The sequence below is a fragment of the Pan paniscus genome, chromosome 4, assembly GCF_029289425.2.
Source record: "Pan paniscus chromosome 4, NHGRI_mPanPan1-v2.0_pri, whole genome shotgun sequence".
In the NCBI taxonomy this organism is placed as follows: Eukaryota; Metazoa; Chordata; class Mammalia; order Primates; family Hominidae; genus Pan; species Pan paniscus.
Genome location: NC_073253.2, coordinates 118,794,444 through 118,815,442, shown reverse-complemented (window position 1 = coordinate 118,815,442; position 20,999 = coordinate 118,794,444). Strand labels below are relative to the sequence as shown.

Below are 20,999 nucleotides of genomic sequence, written 5' to 3'. Positions count from 1 at the left end.
AGGTTAATAAATAGCTTGCAAAAAGCAAGCTCTTCTTCAGAAAGCAGAGAATCACCTTATTCAACGTCAACTGGGAACACACACATTGGGTGACTCAAAATTTTTGCCACTCTGTGTATGTACATGTCTGTGAATGACTGGGATTACTGAGTTTAGGGTTACAAATAAATTTTAGCAAGCAAGTACATTTACAAATATGGAATCTATGAATAATGAGAATAAATTCTAATTGGTGAGGGGGATTTTCTCTTAAAAAGTAATCTAGCTAATAAATGAATAAGAATTGACAACTAAATTATAACCATTACACAACTCTTAGTAAATTAATGGACTAGGCAAGGATCATCAATGACTGCTAACATTCCAAAAAGAAAGACAACTTTTGATCTTCCCAATGGAAGAAAAAATAATTGAAACTGATCAAACCTCTACACCCCACCACCGATTTAGAGGAAAGATATGGGACAATATTTTCACTCTTTAACATTAAGATACTCCATTTGTTAATCTGATGTCCTCAAGGAAAAAAAGTCATTTTATTCAATTCTGTCTCCCTAATACCTACTATAACACATAGCAGTCAACATTGATTAAAAGTTTCTTAAATAAATAAGTGAATAAATGAATGAACAACCTCTTAGAAATTTAAGAATGTTAATTTATATGATCATCACTTTTTCAAATAGAAGTGGAAAGAGAAAGTTATGGGCAGGCAGGCAATTTATAGCTCTAAGAGATACTACAGGTGGAATAACACTCCACAAATCAAAGGTCATTTACACAGTGATTTCAACTCTTCAAAACAAAGCTATGAGCCAGAAGAAAAAGAAATTCACTAAAGGAGGTCACAAAATGCATATTCTCCTCATTAAACAATAAGAGCCCCTAAATTCCACTTGAGTCAGATACTTTCATTTTTAAATAATTCTAATAAGTTTATAATAGAATACAAATTAAAAGGGAAAAACGGAAGTGACTAGTAAAATTATGACTGAGAACAAGGAAGACAAACAACTTTATCCTCATCAATAGATTTACAGACATCTCTGCATAACAGCACTTTATAGCTGAGGTTCAGAATGAGAGCCCTAAACTAACAAGAAAAGATTTGAATATGTTAGAAAACACGGAGAAAACAGTACTACTTTGTAAAGTTTGTCATTAAAAGAAAAAACCTAAAATAAAATATATTTTGGTAAAAGGGTATGCTTCAGTATTTCTAATTTATCTATCAGGTCATTCCCTATAATGCTAACTAAATGAGAAAGTACATCCAGAAAAGTCAGTGGTTGTATCACACATGGTTCTCATAACAAAGTTATATTCGTTCTTCTCAACTACAGCGAAATATTCTAACTTACAAAAATATATAACTACTAATACATAGACTAGTATATGCAAAGGCCACAAATTTAAAAGGCTTATTTGAGAGTAATGATGTTTGGGTAAGCATGTGTCAACTCTCCTCATAGAACAGACTTAGTAGTATAACTGATTGTAAATTATAAGTTAACAACTTCAAAATTCTAGAATGAAATGTGCAAGCTGAAATAGAAACAAGCTGAAAAATAGAAACAAGCTGAAAGTACTACTACTGCTCTGGAGATAGGACTTCCTTCTGCCCAGCTAAATCAAGAGACTTCTTCCTCCAAACTATGAAAGCCTTAACATAGAGACAGAGAATTGACCCAAAGGTACCTTAAACCCCAATATGAACACAAGGTTTTAAAAGCCTAGTTTTTCTTCTAGAGATCAGGGCTACATTACTTGAACAAGAAATAATAGTTCCAGAACACAATGAAGATTGCATTCATTGAAAAATGAGGCTCCCGTAAATCACTATTTCTAAATGACAGAGCTATAGCAATGAAAATATCACATTCAGGATATTACTGTCCCAATATTGCTGGTGTGCAATCAAGCTAACAAATCAAAGTGATTCAATACAGCCAACTTAAATTTTAGAACTGCTTACTACTAGAACTCTTCTATATTGCCAGTGGGAATAAAAATGGTACTGCCACTTTGAAAAATAGTTTGGCAGTTTCTTACAAAGTTAAACACACACTTGCCATATGACCCAACAATCCCAACTTTAGGATCATACTCAAGGAAAAAAAAATTATGTTCATACACACACACACACACACACACACACACACACACAATCTGTACATGAATGAAACATTTCTTAATGGGCAAATAGATAAATGTGGTGAGGTATATCCATACAGTGGAATATTGCTCAGCAGTAAAAAGAAACCACTGACACTCGCTACAATATAAATGATTCTCAAATGCATTCTGCAAAGTGAAAGAAGCCAGAATCAAAAGGTTATATAACACGTTTCAATTTATATGATATTCTAGAAAAAGCAAAATTATAGAAAGAGAAAACAAATCAGTGGCTGCTAGGAGTGGGAGAAGTTGACTGCAAGGGGAATTTTAAGGGGTGATAGAACTGTTTTTGTGTTTTGATTATTGGCAGAGGGAATTTTAGAGAGAAAAACTAATATAAAAATACCTTAAAATCATAACTAATTGAAACGCTAAAAAAAAGAGAATATTTCCTTTAACAAAACTATCTGGCCACCCACTAATATATTTAATTTTAATTTTAACTTCTGCCATTTAAAAAAAAATTGATGTCTAGGCTGGTGGCTCATGCCTGTCATCCCAACACCTTGGGAGGCCAGAGTAGGAGGATCACTTGAGGCCAGTTCAAGACCAGCCTGGGCAATATACCAAGACCCTGTGTCTACAAAAAAATAATAATAATAAATAAATTAAATTAAATTAGTCAGGCATGGTGGCATATGCTTGTAGTCCTGGCAACGTGGGGGGCTGAGATGGGAGTATCACCTGAGCCCAGCAGTTTGAGGCTGCAGGGAGCCATGATTATGCCACTGCACCCCAGCCTGGGCAACACAGTGAGACCCTATCTCTAAAAATAAAATGAAAAATATTTCTATAAAGTATTTCTACTTTTTTTTTTTTTTTTTTTTTTTTTGAGACGGAGTCTCGCTCTGTCGCCCAGGCTGGAGTGCAGTGGTGCGATCTTGGCTCACTGCAAGCTCCGCCTCCCAGGTTCATGCCATTCTCCTGCCTCAGCTTCCCAAGTAGCTGGGACTACAGGCGCCCGCCACCACGCCCGACTAATTTTTTTTTTTGTTTTTTTAGTAGAGACGGGGTTTCACCATGTTAGCCAAGACAGTCTCGATCTCCGACCTCATGATCCGCCCGCCTCAGCCTCCCAAAGTGCTGGGATTACAGGCGTGAGCCACCGCGCCCAGCCAGTATTTCTACTTTTAAGCCTGAGCAGCTAAGTCAGATGCTTGTGTTTATTATTTTATTTAAATTGGAAACACTTTGTGTGTTTGAGATTGTCTCATACAACTGTAACAATGCAAACTGCCAGGCATGGTGGCTCACGCCTGTAATCCCAACACTTTGGGAGGCCGAGGTGGGCAGATCGCTTGAGGTCAGGAAGTTGAGACCAAGCCTGGTCAACATGGTGAAAATACAAAAACCAGCGGGGCGTGGTGGCACACACCTATAATCCCAGCTACTTGAGAGGCTGAGACAGGAGAAGTGCTTGAACCCGGAGACGGAGGTTGTAGTGAGCCGAGATCGCATCACTGCACTCCAACCTGGGCGACAGAGTGAGACTCCGGCTCAAAAAAAAAAAAAAAAAAATGCAAACAACTGGTGTAGGATAAGCTTGGTGCCTTGCAAGGCGTTTAATCAAGGTTCTCCCATGTTAACATTCTCCCTAATTTAAAAAAAAAAAGACAGAAACAATCCATTCAACAAATAAGTGATCATTAAAGACCTATTATGTGCTAAAGGCAGGAAATACAAATGGCAAACAAGACAACCTGTCTGACATCACATAGTTTAAACGAGCAACAACAGAAAATATGATACGAACTACAATAGAATTATAGTGCTTTCCGAGCACAAAGCCAGTGCATATAACCTAACTGTGTAAGTTTTAAATCTTATTCTTGAGGTGGAGAAGAATGGCTACCTATAAGGTTCACATGCTCCTATTAGGATCTAGAGAGTGCCTGGTATCTTGCTGAACTTGAAAACACAGCTTAAAAAGCATATAACACCAGTGCTCCCCCCCACCCATTATCCTTCAGTGTTTAAGGATGGAAAGAAAAGAGACCACATACACAGAACACTACCTCTGCACAAGAAGTACAATAACCATTCCCTTAAAACAAGGTCCTCTTTAGGAAACTATAATACTAAAATATACAGATTTATTTGTCACCTTTCTGGCAGGCAGAAAATTTTTCTGATACAGAATACGATAACTATAAGTTTTTCTTCTTGAGGAATATTATCTTACAGTGGGGGAGGAGGAGGAAGAGGAAAAGAAATGAGAAGAACCAGAAAGTATGGGAATAGGAACCAGAGGCAAAAAATAAGAATAAGCCAAAGCAGATATAAATATATTTGAAACGAAGTCTTAAAAACAAATTAAGGAAGTTTAAGGAAACTAAAACAGAGGCATTGCAACCACACCCCTGCTTCTTTCTATTATTAAAAAAGTAAGCCAAGATATGTAAAAGAGAGGGCTGCCTGTAGGCACTTTGGCATGAAGTTATCATGTGCAAAGGTAAAATTATGTAACCCCAAGGACTAAAAAGAGTGTTTGATGAATACTCAGTTATGCCAAAGTTACCCAAAACATTTTCCGTCTCAGCATCCTAATTACACAATGCTTCTGTAACTACAGTGGGACCCACAGGACCAGAGTTAATAACTTAGTATCAAAAACCCAGGAGAGTTTTCAACAACTGTTAAAGAAACTAACACAGATTCAAATAAAATGCCACTTTGCATTTATATATTTACAAGAAAAAAGGCAGAAGAAATTTACTAGCACGTTACTGAAACTCCACCTCAGAGAAGTAAGATATGGAGTAGTTTCTATTAAGGGGTTGCTGCAGGTCCATAGTTTGTTTTCCAGCATTCTGGCAGTCAAACATGTCTTAGAATTCAGAATGTCTAGAGATTTTTGACAGGTGATACAGTGGGTATACACCATATATTTAACAACACCTCTAGAGAAGGCTGGGATAGTACAGAGAAGCCTAGGACAGCACACTATAATCAAACATTTGCTATTTCCACAATGAAACCTTTAAATATATGAAATAAAGAGAACAGTTCAGAACAGATTTTGTGAAAAAATCAATTTGTACCAAACACACAGAAAAAGTTTTGGTTTTCAGAGTGCTGTGGATGTTAGAACTGTTGAAAAGGAATTAGGTCCTATAGAACGGTACTCATTACTCTTTATCATGTACCAATTTTATTGTGGCATTTTGGTGAATCCAGAATAATTCTAAAAGTCTCCTACTGGTTCACACAACACATCCTCTAAACTCTACCCGGTGCTAAATTTCTGTACCACATTCTCCTATCAGGGCAGTTTTCAGAAATCTAACCCTTGCAATTTATAGAACTGCCAAATCCAATTTTGCCACCACACAAAAAATGTTCATTGAATTGAATATATTGAACTCATCCTAAAATGGCTTGCTCTCATTTTGTCACAGAAAAAAACACTGTAACTGCTGAGGGTGTTCCTGACCCAGGAAGCAACATCAAATCAGTCACTAAAAGGACCCTAATTTTGTCCTAAATATCAAGATACAATAACCCTATAAAACCCTATTATCATAGTGTATTTATGTGTATATATTTCCAGACTATATGCAATATAAACAATATAAACTATATGCAATAAACACAATATACTATAACTAAGGTAAAATATTTTCACTGAGCGGGAATAAACAGAGACCGTTCCTCATCAACAGTGGTATAAAAAAGAAGAAAGCAGTAGAAGTGCAGTTATACTAAATAATCTCTGAAGTCCCTTCCATCCTGATGTTCCATAAAAAATACAGCTCAATGATATTGTAAATATGATAAATATAACCTAAAATGAATAACTTTTTATTAGTAACACTTCTTCCCCTCTTATAATTTATAATAACTTTAAAGATATCACTTAGGTCTCCTAACATTTCCAGAAACAACTGAATTGATGCCTTAATTTATATTTGATAAATTTCCCCATAACAAACTTTCCAAGCTTCAGAAATCCTCTAACTTTGGTGTTATACTTAATCAAAGACTGCTAATGAGCAATGAATATAGGGGCCTCACTAAGGATGCTAAGTACAATTGACCCTCATTATCTATGGGCTCCTCATCCTTGGATTCAACCAACTGCAGATTGAGATATTCAGGGGAAAAAAAAGCATCTGTACTAAACATGCACAGACTTTTTTTTATCATTATTCCCTAAACAATACTTCATAACAACTATTTACACAGCACTTACATTGTATTAGGTGTTACAAGCAATCCAGGAATAACCTAAAGAATAGGGGAAGGTGTCAAAGGTTATAGGCAAATACTGTGCCATTTTATGTCAGGTACCTGGCCACACCCTCAGATTTTTTTTTTCTTTTTTTTTTTTGAGACAGAATCTCGCTCTGTTGCCTAGGCTGGAGTGCAATGGTGTCATCTCGGCTCACTGCAACCTTTACCTCCCAGGTTCAAGCGATTCTCCTGCCTCAGTCTCCCAAGTAGCTGGGACGACAGGCGTGTGCCACCACGCCCGGCTAATTTTTTTGTATTTTTAGTAGAGACAGGATTTCACCGTGTTAGCCAGATGGTCTCAATCTCCTGACCTCGTGATCCGCCTGCCTCTGCCTCCCTAAGTGCTGGGGTGAGCCACAGCACCCAGCCCGACCTTGGATTTTGATAGCCATGAGGGGTCCTGGAACGAATCTGAGGAACTGTATGAAGCTATGAGCAGAAGCCACTACTTTAACTTGATTCTCTTGCTAATATTTTCTTTGCATTTTCTTCTGTGTCATCTTCATACCTCCACCTCAAATTTTAAAAAGACAGTTGGAAAATAAAAGAAAGCCGTTTTTTTAAAGCGCTGAGAGGAGAGTGTAAAAAGAAGGAGAAATTAGTTATTTTCAACCCTGCAGGACACTGGAATCGTCTGTAGAAATCCTAAAATATATCAATGCCCTAGCCCTTTCCAGGCCCTACTGATTATTTATGGAATATAAATTAGCATGGGTAGAATCCCAACATCTGTCTTTTTTTTTTAAGCTCCCAAGAAAACTGTAATATGAACTCGGGCCAAGAACCACTAGTAAAAACTTTCTCCACAAATCCTTCCCTCCTCTCATCTATTTAGTTAAATGTTAGCATTCCCAGCCCATAGCAAGGACTGCACGAACTATCTTTAAAATTGTCCATTTTTCTTCTTTCATTTACTCTGTCACAAAAGAAAAATTACTAATTTTCAACTGGAAATTTTTAAACAAGTGTGTATAGTAAAATTAATTTTAGCTTATTGGATATTCTCGTTCCCAAATGCTCAGGATTTCTTTTTCAGTCTTAAAAAAACCACCTTCATTAGTAGGTATTAAGGTAAACAGCAAAGCATACAATAATAAGCAAACTCACAATATGCATTCTAGTTATCGACTTTCAATAGATATCAGAAAATAAAACAATTATCTTAAGGAGCTGATTATATTTTGATACTTTATTAACTACAAACATTTGCAGAATCTCAATTATATAAAGACACATCAGCAACAATATATCCTGATACTCGTATGACAGAAAAAGTACTCAGTAAAGATCCTTTTTTTAAAATAAAAACTGGCATCACAAGATTCCACATCTTTAAGATTTAAAGATTTACATTTTTGGAGTAGGGAGAGTCAGACTGTTGTCAGATTCCCTAAAATAAATGTAGAAAAGAAAATAATGTTTTGTAAAAAATATGCATCTATAAACACTTTTTTTCAAGGTCATCTACAACTGATACCTACTAGTTTCATCTCCAAAACAATACTAGACTATTTTTGTACTCCAAATTAGAATTTTATTAAAAGGTCCTGTAGTCATAAATTTGCACACCCTAAGACTTATAGAATACCATAAATTTTCTCTCTTCTGTCCTGATTACCTAATATATTTGCCTGCCACTTGAAAGTATTCATTGCTAGAATATAAAATAAGTATTTCACAGAAATAGAAAATAAACATGACACACAGTGGGTGTAAAGAAAAAAAACATTTTCACTTCCCTTTTTACTAAAGGAAATTCTGAATATAATTTTAACTCTAATAAATCACAGTCTAATACACTGCCTAGTATAGCACCTGAAGTCAAACCAAACAAACTAAAAAAATAAATAACACAATAATTTCAAAATATTCAGAAGTCCACTAATTTTATAATGTATATTTGTACCAAAAGATATTATATGGCCAATTTCAATTTAAAATTTTAAGATAAGTAATTTTAATACATCCAATTTTAAACATAAAGAAATCTGCAAAGTATCAATACATTTGAGGCACACGTTATTCATGGTAATATACAAGGAAAGCAAAGTTATATATTAAAATCTAAACTGGTAGAAAACACATCCCACCCCAAGATTCTACCCTCCTCAAAAAAAAAAAAAAAAAAATTACTGTTTTTTCTGATGGCAGAAATAATGCACAGTGATAGCTGAAAACCCAAACAATATAGAGAAGTATATGAAGTATAAAAATAAAAATCATCCTAAATCTCACCATTTATAAACAACTGACATTAACATAAATATTCTTCCAGAAGATGGATGGATTTACTCCATATACTTACAACCCATACATATATGTATCTATGTATACATGTATAGTATATATGCACATATATATTCCTTTCATTTACATATATTGATGGTAAAGAAATGCTTAAGATCATTTTCTTGAAAATAAAATAATAAATTGTCCCAAACAGTCTGCTTTTGCATTTTCATTTAAGCAGGCTAGCTTTAAGATTATTCCATGTGTGTGTGTCTGCCTGTCTTTCTGTGTGATGTTGTCGTTGTTGACTGCTTGAGGCAAGCTGAAAAATTTTGTCTGTTTACTTATTTTACTGGAAAAAAAAGAAAACTTCTGGTTAAATTTTTCCAAAGCCTAAGAACACAGGTATCTGTACTAAAGGTGATTAGCTGACTGATTTACAGTGGTAGCCCACAGTCCTGAGCAAAACTGTAAAGTAGACAAGATTATTATGGCCTCCTAATTCTTACTCAGAAAGAGCACTACACTAGCAATTAGGATATAAGAGTTCTACTAATCAGGTGTGTGGCTTGAGCATTTCAATCTTCCTATGATTCATTTTAATTCTAAAATCCTATGGTCCTTCCCTTCCTCCCCATTCCCTTACCAACTTTGCTGCTCTCAAAATATGTAAAAACCATCCTTTCCTCCAATCTCACTGGAATTCCAGGATTCAAAATAAATCCTTCTGACCAAGAAACTCCCATTTCCTCAATGCACTTATTCTCTCTCCCCTAGATATGATAAGCAAAGTAATTAATGAAATCAAAGGTATGGGCAACTTCACGGTGAGGAAGGAAAGCAACAACGCAGAAAAAAAAATTTAAACAAGTTTATAGGAAAAAATTGTAATGTAAAATTAAATGACTTCATGAGTTTCATAGAAAAAAATTATAATCTTTCAACTTCACCACCTATTTTATTGACTCAAAGTTAGCCAATGAAAAAATAAAGTAGTGTTTTTAGCTCCTAAAATATTCAGACCCAGCCGGGCGCAGTGGCTCATGCCTGTAATCCAGCACTTTGGGAGACCGAGGCAGGCAGATCACCTGAGGTCAGGAGTTCAAGACCAGCCTGGCCAACATGGCAAAACCCCGTCTCTACTAAACATACAACAATTAGCCAGGAAAGGTGGCGAGTGCCTGTAATCCCAGCTACTCAGGATGCTGAGGCAGGAGAATCACTTGAACCCAAGAGGCAGGGGTTGCAATGAACCGAGATCATGCCATGGCACTCCAGCCTGGGAAACAAGAGTAAAACTCCGTCTCAAAAAGTAACTTGCCAGCCACGGTGACTCAAGCCTATAATCCCAGCACTTTGGGAGGCCAAGGCAGGCAGATCACTTGAGGCCAGGAGTTCGAGACCAGCCTGGCCAGCATGGAGAAAGCCCATGTATACTAAAAATACAAAAATTAGCTGGGTGCAGTGGCGTGCACCTGTAATCCCAGCTACTTGGGACGCTGAAGCACGAGAATCGCTTCAAAACAGGTAGACACAGCGATCACTATTTATCATCTCTCTAACATCCATATCCCCCAAATTCTTCCTTCCCACAATTTTTTTAAAATATCCTCCCTCTTCCATCTAACTCAGAAAAATGTGATCCCAACACCAATTGCAGAAGGTATCTCCTGATTAGTAGAAACCAACCATGATAACCTTACTTCCCTTATGATAACTAGTTAGGACGTTCATGTGACCTAATTCTGGTCAATAAGATACGAAGAGAAAAGTATGTTGGTAGGCTTATGAAAAAGATGTATTTGCTTTTCCAGAGACACAGACAGAAAGAGAGAGAGAGATCCATTCCATCCTCTGGCCAATGCATGTCTAGATGTGATCTTGCTGCTGGCCTTAGGATGACTCCAACACACAGAACACAAACAGCCAAGAAAATCACAGAGGGGCAGACCAGAGCTCTCAAGTACTAGCTTGGAGCCACCCACCCTACCTTCATACTTCAATGTGCCATTTCAGCATCTACTGTAATTCAGCAAGCAATGTGGTTACACCAAAATAAATAGCATACCACATATACCACTCCTTCTCCAACCTGGACTTCCTGCTCCTTCAACTGAAAGTTCTCCTTTCCATTTGGACTGAGCTAGGTGAGATAGGAGGCTCAAGTGCTCCTGGTATATATCAAGGGTGTCACATTTCCTCCTTCAAAGAACAATCTCCTCTACCCCAGCATTCCTAATTGGATGGAGATGTTGGAACTATAAGAAGGCTTACCCCTTCAACCCTGACAGTACATAAAAGTTGAAAGGTAGCTTATGAAATCAGATTAGGGACCATACTGGGAAATATGTGAGAACCATAGATTGATCACCTGACTAGATAAACAATTCACTCTAAGGAATGAACCTCTGGGAATAACAGGATCTTCCTTTTTTTTTTTTTTTTCCTTAAAGAGGATGCTATTAAATAAATCTCTAAGCAGTAGTGTAAACTAGGAAAGATGATGTTTTAGAAGCAGACTTCTTTAATATATTACAATTAATAAATGGTTCTGAAGTTAGCCTAAAAAGGAAATCATTTCTCAACATCTACAAACTCTATACATTTTATTACAACTAAAACAAAAATGTCCATTCACAAGACAATCTTATAATACAGAGCTATGGCCTTTTCTTCCAGTGTGGGTCTATCGAAGAAAGTTCTATTTCCTTTTTCTTGCAAAAACTACCCCCATAAAACAACACCTGTGATTTCCAGTTTCTGTTTCTTAAACACAGAAAGACATTTTACAAACGTGAAAAATAATATTATTGCAGATTTTTTTAGATCGTTAGGTGTTTTTTGTTTTTTTTTCCCTAATCATTTAAAATTATTTAACCCTCATCTGTTTCAACCATAATTGATTTTGGCTACTCACTTGATTTCAAAGTAGCCAATTGGTTCTCATACAAACACCTTTTTATCTTCAGAGTTCACTGAATAATAATTCATTAAACTATGTGATTACAACATCAAGTGCCATAACAGTGTGTTGGGTACAAACACAAATGTTTCTTGGTAAGTCTACAGTAACTGGGGGGAATAAAAGTTCAAGATAAAACTAAAGAATAGTCTACTGTCATTCAATGTAGCATGAGCATCAGTCAGCAAATTCTACAGAGAGAATGAAGACTATCATTTAATCTCACGAGTGGGTTAAGCAGAGGTCAGGTATGAGAGATTTTCCTGTAATAGGGTGTTCCCGAGAGTCTTTGCTTGTCTACCCACCAATCCACCCTCTAAAATTCTTATCGGCAACTTCTGAAATGAAGGACAGAAGATTTACACAGTGCCTACTATGTGGCAGGCATCACATAGTCCTTGGCAGTTCATATGAATTTCCTCCATTTTGATGAAGAATATAATGGCAGAATAACAGGGTAACTCTCTTCCCTTTTTTTCCAAATGTAGCTATCAACTGAAGAAAGTACTTCCAGGTAACACAAAGTGATCTAAATAAATGTAATAAGTTTGAATACAACTTCAACCTCACATTACTAACCTAGAGAAAAAAACATTAAACTTTGTATTTAAGAAAAAGAGTATCATGAGACCATCTCTCATTCCATTGAAAAGTTATGAAAAATGCGGACATGATTTAGCCATGTGGACATAACTTACTCATAAATTTTCAATAAATTACAACTATGTAATATATCATTGGTAAACAAAGCGACCAAAAAAGTGTGTCTTATCTCCCCAATACATAAACATTTCAATTCATTGTTAAGAGTTATTTCTTATAACTAAGATGATAAGCATGAAGTGGCAGGAGAGAGTATAACCAATCACTATGGTCTAACAACAAATAAACACATACTTTCCTTAGGTTTCACAATAGAAGGGAAGCCCAAACATTTATAGTTGCTAAATCTCAGCTTTCAGAGAGAGCTTAAAAAAAAGAAAGAAAAAATGTCTAACAGCAGCCTCCACCATGTCGCTAAAAGTTATACATTTCTACATTTATCTCCCATTCCATATTTCCTGAGCAGTTCAGATGCCCTTGAAAATCATTTCACATTATTAAAGCACATTTGATTTCTACACATTAAGAATCCAAGCATAGTTCTGTCCTGCAGATCAGCAAAAGGTGATGCTCTGAGGTACCTTAAATTACCAGAACCATACTGTCTGCACCTACAGGATCCCACAATTAAAGACAGATACCTCAAAACTGCCGCTTCTGAAGAAATTACATCATAAAGAACCAACACTCAGACACATACTATCAATAAATACCACGAATTGCCAACCGCTTGAGAAAAGACCAAAAAAAGGATGAAGATGGAAGATAAGAAAAAACAGATCATTGGTGGCTTAAGACTTTGAAGTCAGAAAAAAAAACTGACTCAAATATGCACTCTGCTACTTCCAAGATATATCTTCAACACATTATTTAAACTCTAGAAGACTGTTTCCTGCTCTCAAAAATGAGGTTACACCACCTAACTCAGAGTTGTCTTAATAGTATCATTTATGGCCTCTATACAAAGTAGGCACTTAATAAATTATAGGAGGTATTGTTGTTACTGGGAGGTTGAAGGGAACACAAATTCAGTTATAAGTCCTTTTTGAATACTAAGAGGGGAATAATTAGGGAAGCTAAGAAGGGAATAATTAGGAGAAGAAAAAAAAACTTCAAACAATTTTCCCTGTAACATGATTTTACTTACATTTATAAACTGATTTTTTTTTCTAAGCACTCCTTTGATAATGATTAAGTGTGGGGTTACATTATTTTAGGGTCATCTAATATTTAAGATGACTTAAAAACCTCACACACGTTAATCCCGAACTGTGAAAATTTCTCATCTTATCATCCCTCTGTTACTATCAATTTTCCTCACGTACAGATTCTTTTATAATTACTTCATTAAAACTACTTTCTGTGAAAATATACATCCTTTACATTTCATCTCATCCACAGCAAATCTCACTATTAACAATAATATAACTATTCAATGACCTATATTTTGTTATTCAATACTTCAGCATTCCTTCTATTTAATTTGATACATCCTTTTGGGAAGCCCTTTGGAACAAAACAACCGCTTGTTCCATTCTGAAAAACATCTGAACCAATAAACTATACCAGAATAAGTCTATTCCCAGCATGGAGAGGATTACAGGATGGATCAGAGGAGACACAGAGAAGTAACTGGAGAGCTTCTCATTTCTTCCTGAGTCACATTTTTACAGTCTGGATTGATTTCATGTATAACCAATTACTAGATTACCAGACACACCCATATTCAAATGCAAATAAAGAAATTTAACGAAACTATGTATAGATTGTTTTGGATTATATACTTTTCTGCTTTCCTTCAGTAGTGTCAATGATAGAAAATTGACTATTTTATTATAACTTGTTTCCTTAAACTTACTACCCTTATTTGCCTACCTACTGTCAGCATACGATCTGTACATTTGGACCTTCATGCCTCAAACTGACTCATCTTTAAATACAAGCTGAACTTCCATGGCCTGATCTCCACCTACTTTCATAGCTTCTCCCACAAAGACCTCCTGGCAAAACAGCCTTATGTCCAGTTCAACAAGCCCTATAACACAATCACATGCCTTTCCTCAGGCTGTTCCCTTCACCGAGAAAACTACCCCCACCATCACCCCCTCAGTCCCCATTTTGCCTATTAAACTATGTTAAGGCCCAGATGGAGTGTTACCAGCTCTACATTCATTCAAAATTTCCCAGTCAAAAATTAGTATCTCATACACACACACCCCATGCTTCCAATACACCTCCAACAAAACCCACAGGAATCTGTGAATTACCTCTGTGTACGTCTGCTTCTCCCTTGAAGGCAGTACTGAGTCTCATTCATCTTCATATTCTACCCACTGTTCCATCCTTGCCACAGAGTAAAGGTGGTCCTGGTTGAATTAAACTATTCCTTGATTCCACTAATTCCAGTCCTTTATTTTCAAGGAAGTAATAAATGCCTTTCATGTACTGAAGATTTTGTTAATATATTGTAAATGCTTGCTAAATCTAATGATGAAAATGTCAATAATTACATAACACACTAATGTTTAAGCTGATGAATGGCAGAAGGGGGTGGATGACTATAATAAATCATCAGTAAAGACAATCGTTTCTCAAGATGCCCAAAAAAATGTCATTCATAACAACATTAAAATTAACCTTTCTGTCCCCCATTTTAATAATTACTTCTATTTAATGCATATTCAGAAATGCCAGTTCACATAAAGCAGAAGTGTCTGTACATTCTGCTAAGAATGTATGTCAAAGCCACACAATGTATTTGATAACACCTTTCTTCCAATGTCCATAAAGGTAATTTTTATCTTTTATCTTTTGTGCAACTATAAAGGTTAACTATACAAAAGAATAAGACAATTTATCTTAAGATACAACTGGAGCAAAGTTTGTAAATAATTACAAAATACACTAAGTACAGCTCAACAAAAAAGAAAGCTATTAATGTCACACACCAGATCTGATTTTTTTGGTGAAAAATATTTTCTTAAACTAGTTTCACATCTAATTCCACATTATTCTCACAATTTCTGTAATGTTTTTCTTCTAAATTTACGGGGAAAGCCAATATTCTTCAAAGAAACATCTTTAAAAAGAAACATCTTTAAAAAGTATATACTTTTCATTTTATATCCCATCTTATAGTTTGCCATCTCTCATATCTGTGGCCAAATGTCATTTGAATCGGACTAAGTAATTGCAAAAAGTAAAATAATGACTTATTTTCTTAATTCATTAAAAATAAGTACATTTTTAATTCTCTAATTTAAAGTAAATATTTTAATAGAAGATTTAAAAGGGGCCACTGACCAGCCTGGGTGCTTACTACAAAAGAGTTAAAAGTAATTCACACAGTGTATCAACAGTAGCTGTCTCCCACACACACAGGCACACTCACTCTCTCCCCCATCTGAACTTTTCCTCCCTAAAACATGAGGTGGGAGAAGGGGAATGACCATGACACAGGCCTCACTACCCCCACCCCACGAGTAGACACACATCTCCCTCCTCATCCTGCTGAAAAGAAATGTGGAGGCTGTGGACCAAGAGACCCGATGCTTCTCAGTGTCACTTCCCCTGCATGTGGGATAAACAAACAAACCGGCACCATGGGAGTAACCATCAGAGTAATTTTGTTAACCTTTGACTAATGTCTTGGTTAAGTTTTGAGCTGAGTCAAAGCTCTAAGAAACAGGTAAATCCCTGTGTCCCCCCACCCAACCCCTTAAACACTCCAACGGGAAGTTTATCCCTGAACTGAACGCTGGCCCCCGTCGCCTCCTCCCAGCCTATCCATGCCTCCTTCCTGCCTGAAGCCCCTACTCCAAAGGTAATTGTCTGGACACAGTCAAGGAGCACCGTGGGCGACACTCCCCACTTCCCAATCTCTCCTAAGGAAGCCCCCGCCGGCCCAGTAGGCCCACCTCCCTCGCCGCCCCAGTCGCGCCGCACCACTCCGGCAACTTTTGCACCCAGCCCGACCCGCCACCCGTGGCCCCCGCTGCCCCCTAGCCCTCCGCGCCCTCAGCCTCCAACCGCGGCCCCCTCCTGCCCACGCCTCCGGGCCACCCGCCCTGGTCCTCGCCCACCCCTCCCCCGACACCCGCGCCTGCGGCGCCGCCCCCGCCGCACCCCACCCCACCCGCCCGGGACCCCAGCCCCACCCGGGAGGGAGGGCGCCGCGGCCGCGCCGAGGCAGCCGCCGGGCCGGGGCTGGCAGCGGAGCACCTACGCGCAGGGGGCTTTACCTCAAAGGCGCGGCCGCGAGCAGCGGGGTCGGTCCCGGGCGCGGGCGGCGCCCCCAGTCCGTCAGCGCCGGCGGGGGCAGCGGCGGCGGCACATCACACCCGCCGGCGGCCGGAGGAGGAAAGCGAGCCACGCAGGGAGCGAGCGAGCGAGCGAGGTAGGGGGGAAGGAGCGAGAGAGAGAGGTAACGCAGCGCTGCTCGGATTCGGTCCCTGCACTGCCGCTGGTGCCTCCTACCGCCGCCGTTGGCCGGAGGGTCGCCGCCCGAGCCTCTGCTGTCGCCACCGATGCAGCCCGGAATGAATGCACAGCAGCGCCTCGCTTATCCGGAGGTCAAACATCCTTCTGCCTCGGGCATCCGGATCGACGCCGGACCCGGAAGTGAACACATGGAAAAAAAATTAAAAAGGAAAGCGTCTGTTTAGCGGCGGCGGCCCCCAAGCTGCCCGCATCAGCGAAAAGAGCCGAGTAGAGCCGAAGATTGCACCAGCCTTCTTGGATTGGTCGGATCGCCGACCGGAAAGGAGACGGCGCGGTCATTGGCTGGCAAGGAGTATAAAGCCTAAGCCGCGCCTTCTTCCCGTCTTTCTAGAGCCGTGCGTGAGGGGAAGTGGGGAGCGGTAGTGGATACGAGTGTTTCTCTGGATGAAGCAGTGGGCGGAGAAGCATAGCAAAGTCTACGCAGAGAACTGGAAGAGAACACCACCGTGCTTTAGGAGAGCTACTAAGAACTGAGTGAGCAAAGAGCCTTAAGGGTACCATTGTGCCAAGTCAAGGTGCTGAGGCTTTCCCTGTTGTGCTCAGCCCGCCAGGTTCCAAAAAAATCTTAGGGCCCGGCCTAGGAGTATGACATCACTGGGTTGACAATTTTCCCCTCTTGTTTGTAACCCCAGTGCCATATCAGGGCTCCAACTGCTTAGAAATATGAATTATGGCTCACATTTGCGTCTCATTTGCTGTGTGGCATTACCTGTTTTTCAAATTCACCTCCCAAAGTTCTGAGAAGCCAAACATCACCCAAGTTATCAAGTTGCAGCGCACAAACTGAAATCGGTGTTTCTGACTCACACTTAAGTCCACTCTGCCTACATAGAAAGACTGCATTCCTTTCATTTTCCCTCTTGCAGTTGCTTCCCTGGGATGGAGATAAGTCATTTTGGTAGACTTCTATGGAAATTGATCCACCATGAAGGCATGGAAACTATAATTTTTTAAAATTGTGATTCTTATGTCTCAAGTCCTTTCAAAAGTTAGGCATTAAGGTGTGCAGGAAGAAGAATCAGCCTGGTGCCATGTTTTTTAAATGTTCATTTTATCAAACCCGTTTATATTCTTAATATACTTACTGTATCAAGAAACTTGAGTCTTGTGTATCTCTGTCTTTCCTGTCTACGTCTCAAAACGAAAAGACTAATGAAACAAATGCACTCCTTCATTTTCCTCCCTACTTTGCTAGATTAACGGTATAGCTAATGTGTTACCTTTGGAAGGGTAGTTAGTATAGAAATCTGTTTTTGATTTTGGTTTGTAATACAACAGTGCCTTTTTTTTTAAACCTCTCTTCTCACTTTCTTCCCCAAACTGGAAGTTAAGAAGTGACTAGCATCACCAGCCTTAGAAGGGTAGTGATAAGAGCTTTGCTCCATGCTTACCACACCATCATTCTGTAGGAGACTCAAAAGCAGCTAAGATGTATGCATGCTCAGAATTGTGAATGACTTGCTTAGGCAGATGACATATCCCAGAATTTCTGATCTCTCCCAGGACCCACTAATAGACAAGAAACAAAGTTAACAACATCTCACTCAATAGAAGAGAAGTGTCTGCAACACAGGGAACTCTAAATATTGTCCTCAACTCCCAACAAACCATTTTATTCTCTCTACCTCAAAAAACTCAGTTTTGATAAAGAACACCCACCCTTCTAAGTTTTCATAAATGGTTGAGAAAGTCAAGTATATAAATATATGATCAAAACACATTTTTAAATTAAAAATGGGCTGGTCTAAGTACGGTGGTACTTACAACGAATTGCTCACAACCAGTTACAGATTTCTTTGTTCCTTCTCCACTCCCACTGTTTCACTTGACTAGTATTTATTAAATTATATTAGAAATGTATGGGAATAAATGTTTACATTTTTAACACTGCAGGGAAGACTTTTGGTTAAAATTTGGCCTATAAGCTCCTATAGATTAAAATTGGCAAAGCCTGGTGTAGTGGTGAATGCCTGTAGTCCCAGGAACTTGGGAGGCTTGAGGCAGGAGGATCTCCCAGTAGTCTAAGGCTAGCCTGGGCCACATAGTAGGATCTTTTCTCAAAAAAAAAAAAAAAAAGCAAGTAACCTAGGTAGGAGGCAATTAAATTTTCAGGTCATTCTATTAACTTATAAGAAAAATTGGTTTGGGAGGCCGAGGCAGGTGGTTCACCTGAAGTCAGGAGTTCGAGACCAGCCTGGCCAATGTGGCAAAAACCGCATCTCTACTAAAAATACAAAAATTAGCCAGGTGTGGTGGTGTGCACCTGTAATCCCAGCTACTCTCGAGGCTGAGGCAGGAGAATCGCTTGAATCTGGGAGGCGGAGGTTGCAGTAAGTGGAGATAGCGCCACTCCACTCTAGCCTGGGCGACAGAGTGAGACTCAGTCTAAAAAAAAAAAAAAAAGTATGTATATATATGAAAAATTGGCAATGTGAAAACAGCTTATATTAATGAAGGAAAAGCCAAGACACAGGCATTGCAAGCAAAACTCTTTATCTTATAGCATGATGTTCCAACCTAAGCAGCCAGATTATACTTGTCAATCTGCTATATTACAAATCAAATAGTTTATTTGTTGTGTCACCACATTTCCTGGCATTGCCACTCTTCAGGTCTTTATATTCTATTAATATTTTCATTATGATTATTGCATAAATTCATGTGATACTGTTGTCACAAGTTTTATAGTACATTGGAAACTTGCATTTATCAAATTCTCTTTTCACAAAAGCTTTCTCTACATGTCCTGCAGATGCTTTGTGTGAGACAGAGAATGGTATGTAGAGTTTGTGGAATGTAAAGCTGGCCATTTTTTCTCCTTTGTAAGCAGTAAAACTTAAAGTTGAAGAAAGATGGAAATGAAACAGTTTGATTATGGTTTTAAGCAGGAAATTATGAGACTAAGATATTTACTAAGACTTCAAAATAAAAACAGATAAAACATTCATTTCCTTCTTTCAAATATTTTGTTTAACTGTAATGGTAAACCTGGCATGGTGATTAACTGGTTGCCAGAATAAGGCCTGAGGCATCATCAAATTATACTTAATTCTTTATTTTTTAACATTATTTTAAAGGAAAAGTACCTGGAAGAAAGATGTAATTAGGAAGAAGTAAACAATGAAGTAGAACGGGGAAGGATGCAAAATGGAGAACTGTAACAATAGCCAGGGGCTGGGAGTAGAGCAACATATTTTACTACGATGAAGAGGAAAATAATTTCTTCCCCCGTCAAGCCTACAGTCAAGGGGAGAGACAAGAAGGATTGTGGGAGAAAGCCAGTGATACACAACAGCTAGATCAGGTTTTGGGGAAGCTATCGCTTAGCAACCTTTATTTTAGACTGTTACATGAGTACAGCTCGAAAAAGTCAAGACACTGTTTTATACCATCCTTAGAAGGATGATTTGAAGTATTTGGTAGGTGGTAAAATAAATGTACAATAATCACAAAACTTTTCTGAGAGGCTTTATTACATGTTATAATGTTGATCTTCAGAAATGTTTAATAAAATCACATTTCCAGGATTCCTTGTCTTAGCTCGGGTTGCCATAACAAAGTATTGCAGACTGAGTAGCTTAAGCAATACAAATTCATTTTCTCACAGTTCTGGAAGCTGGAAGTCTGAGATCAGGATGTAAGCATGGTCGAAGTCTGGTGAGATCTTTCTTCCTGACTTTCAGATTGGCACCTTCTCCCTGTGTCCTCACATGGCCTTTCCTCGATGTGTGGGCATGGAGAAAGAGGGTGATCTCTCTCTCTTCTTCATCTTAATCCTACAGAAGGCCCCACCTTCATGACCTCATCTAACCCAATTACCTGCCAAAGGCCCTACAAATTCCATCACATTTGGGGTTGGGGATTCAGCATATGAACTTTGGGGAGACAAAATTCAGTTCACAGCACTCCTCAAAGGGGTATTTTCCATGCAGAGAGTATATCATCTATAAATTAAAGGTAAAGGCTAAACAGGATATTAATAAGAGAAGACAACTTGTAGACCATGTTAAAACCTCATGGAGAAAAGAATACATTCTTAAGAGAGAGAACTTCCATAAAGAAAACGCTCCATAGGGAAAAGCTAAAACACCATAAAAATGTAAAAGTGTCTTGCCAAAAAGAGTGACTAAATCTCTAGCTAGGCAATTTAATTTTTGTTTTTTTCCATTAGCAGACCTGAATTTTGGCAGTTTTTACCTAAGTTTGGCTATCCAAAGAATGTTGTTTTGTGATAAATGGAAGTTAGCTAAAGCTGTGATTTTCTTGTAATGGTTTCAAGAACAGCTTGAATTCT

General features: G+C 38.3%; 1 protein-coding gene across 15 annotated transcripts in view; it reads right to left on the bottom strand.

Moving 5' to 3' along the window:
• The window catches only part of CSNK1G3 (casein kinase 1 gamma 3), a 107,252-nt gene extending 87,828 nt beyond the window's left edge, over positions 1-19,424 (bottom strand). For 2 of the 15 annotated variants that reach the window (XM_055112590.1, XM_055112598.1), the window contains exons 1-2: positions 16,363-16,449; positions 14,473-14,613 (exon numbers count right to left, since the gene is read on the bottom strand). The gene's annotated coding sequence lies outside the window, so the exon portion shown is untranslated. Of the gene's footprint in view, positions 1-14,472; positions 14,614-16,122; positions 16,203-16,362 lie in introns of those variants that run through there. The other 13 variants (XM_008952042.6, XM_055112596.2, XM_055112592.2 and 10 more) reach the window with 13 other exon arrangements.
• Positions 19,425-20,999: the final 1,575 nt, after the last annotated feature.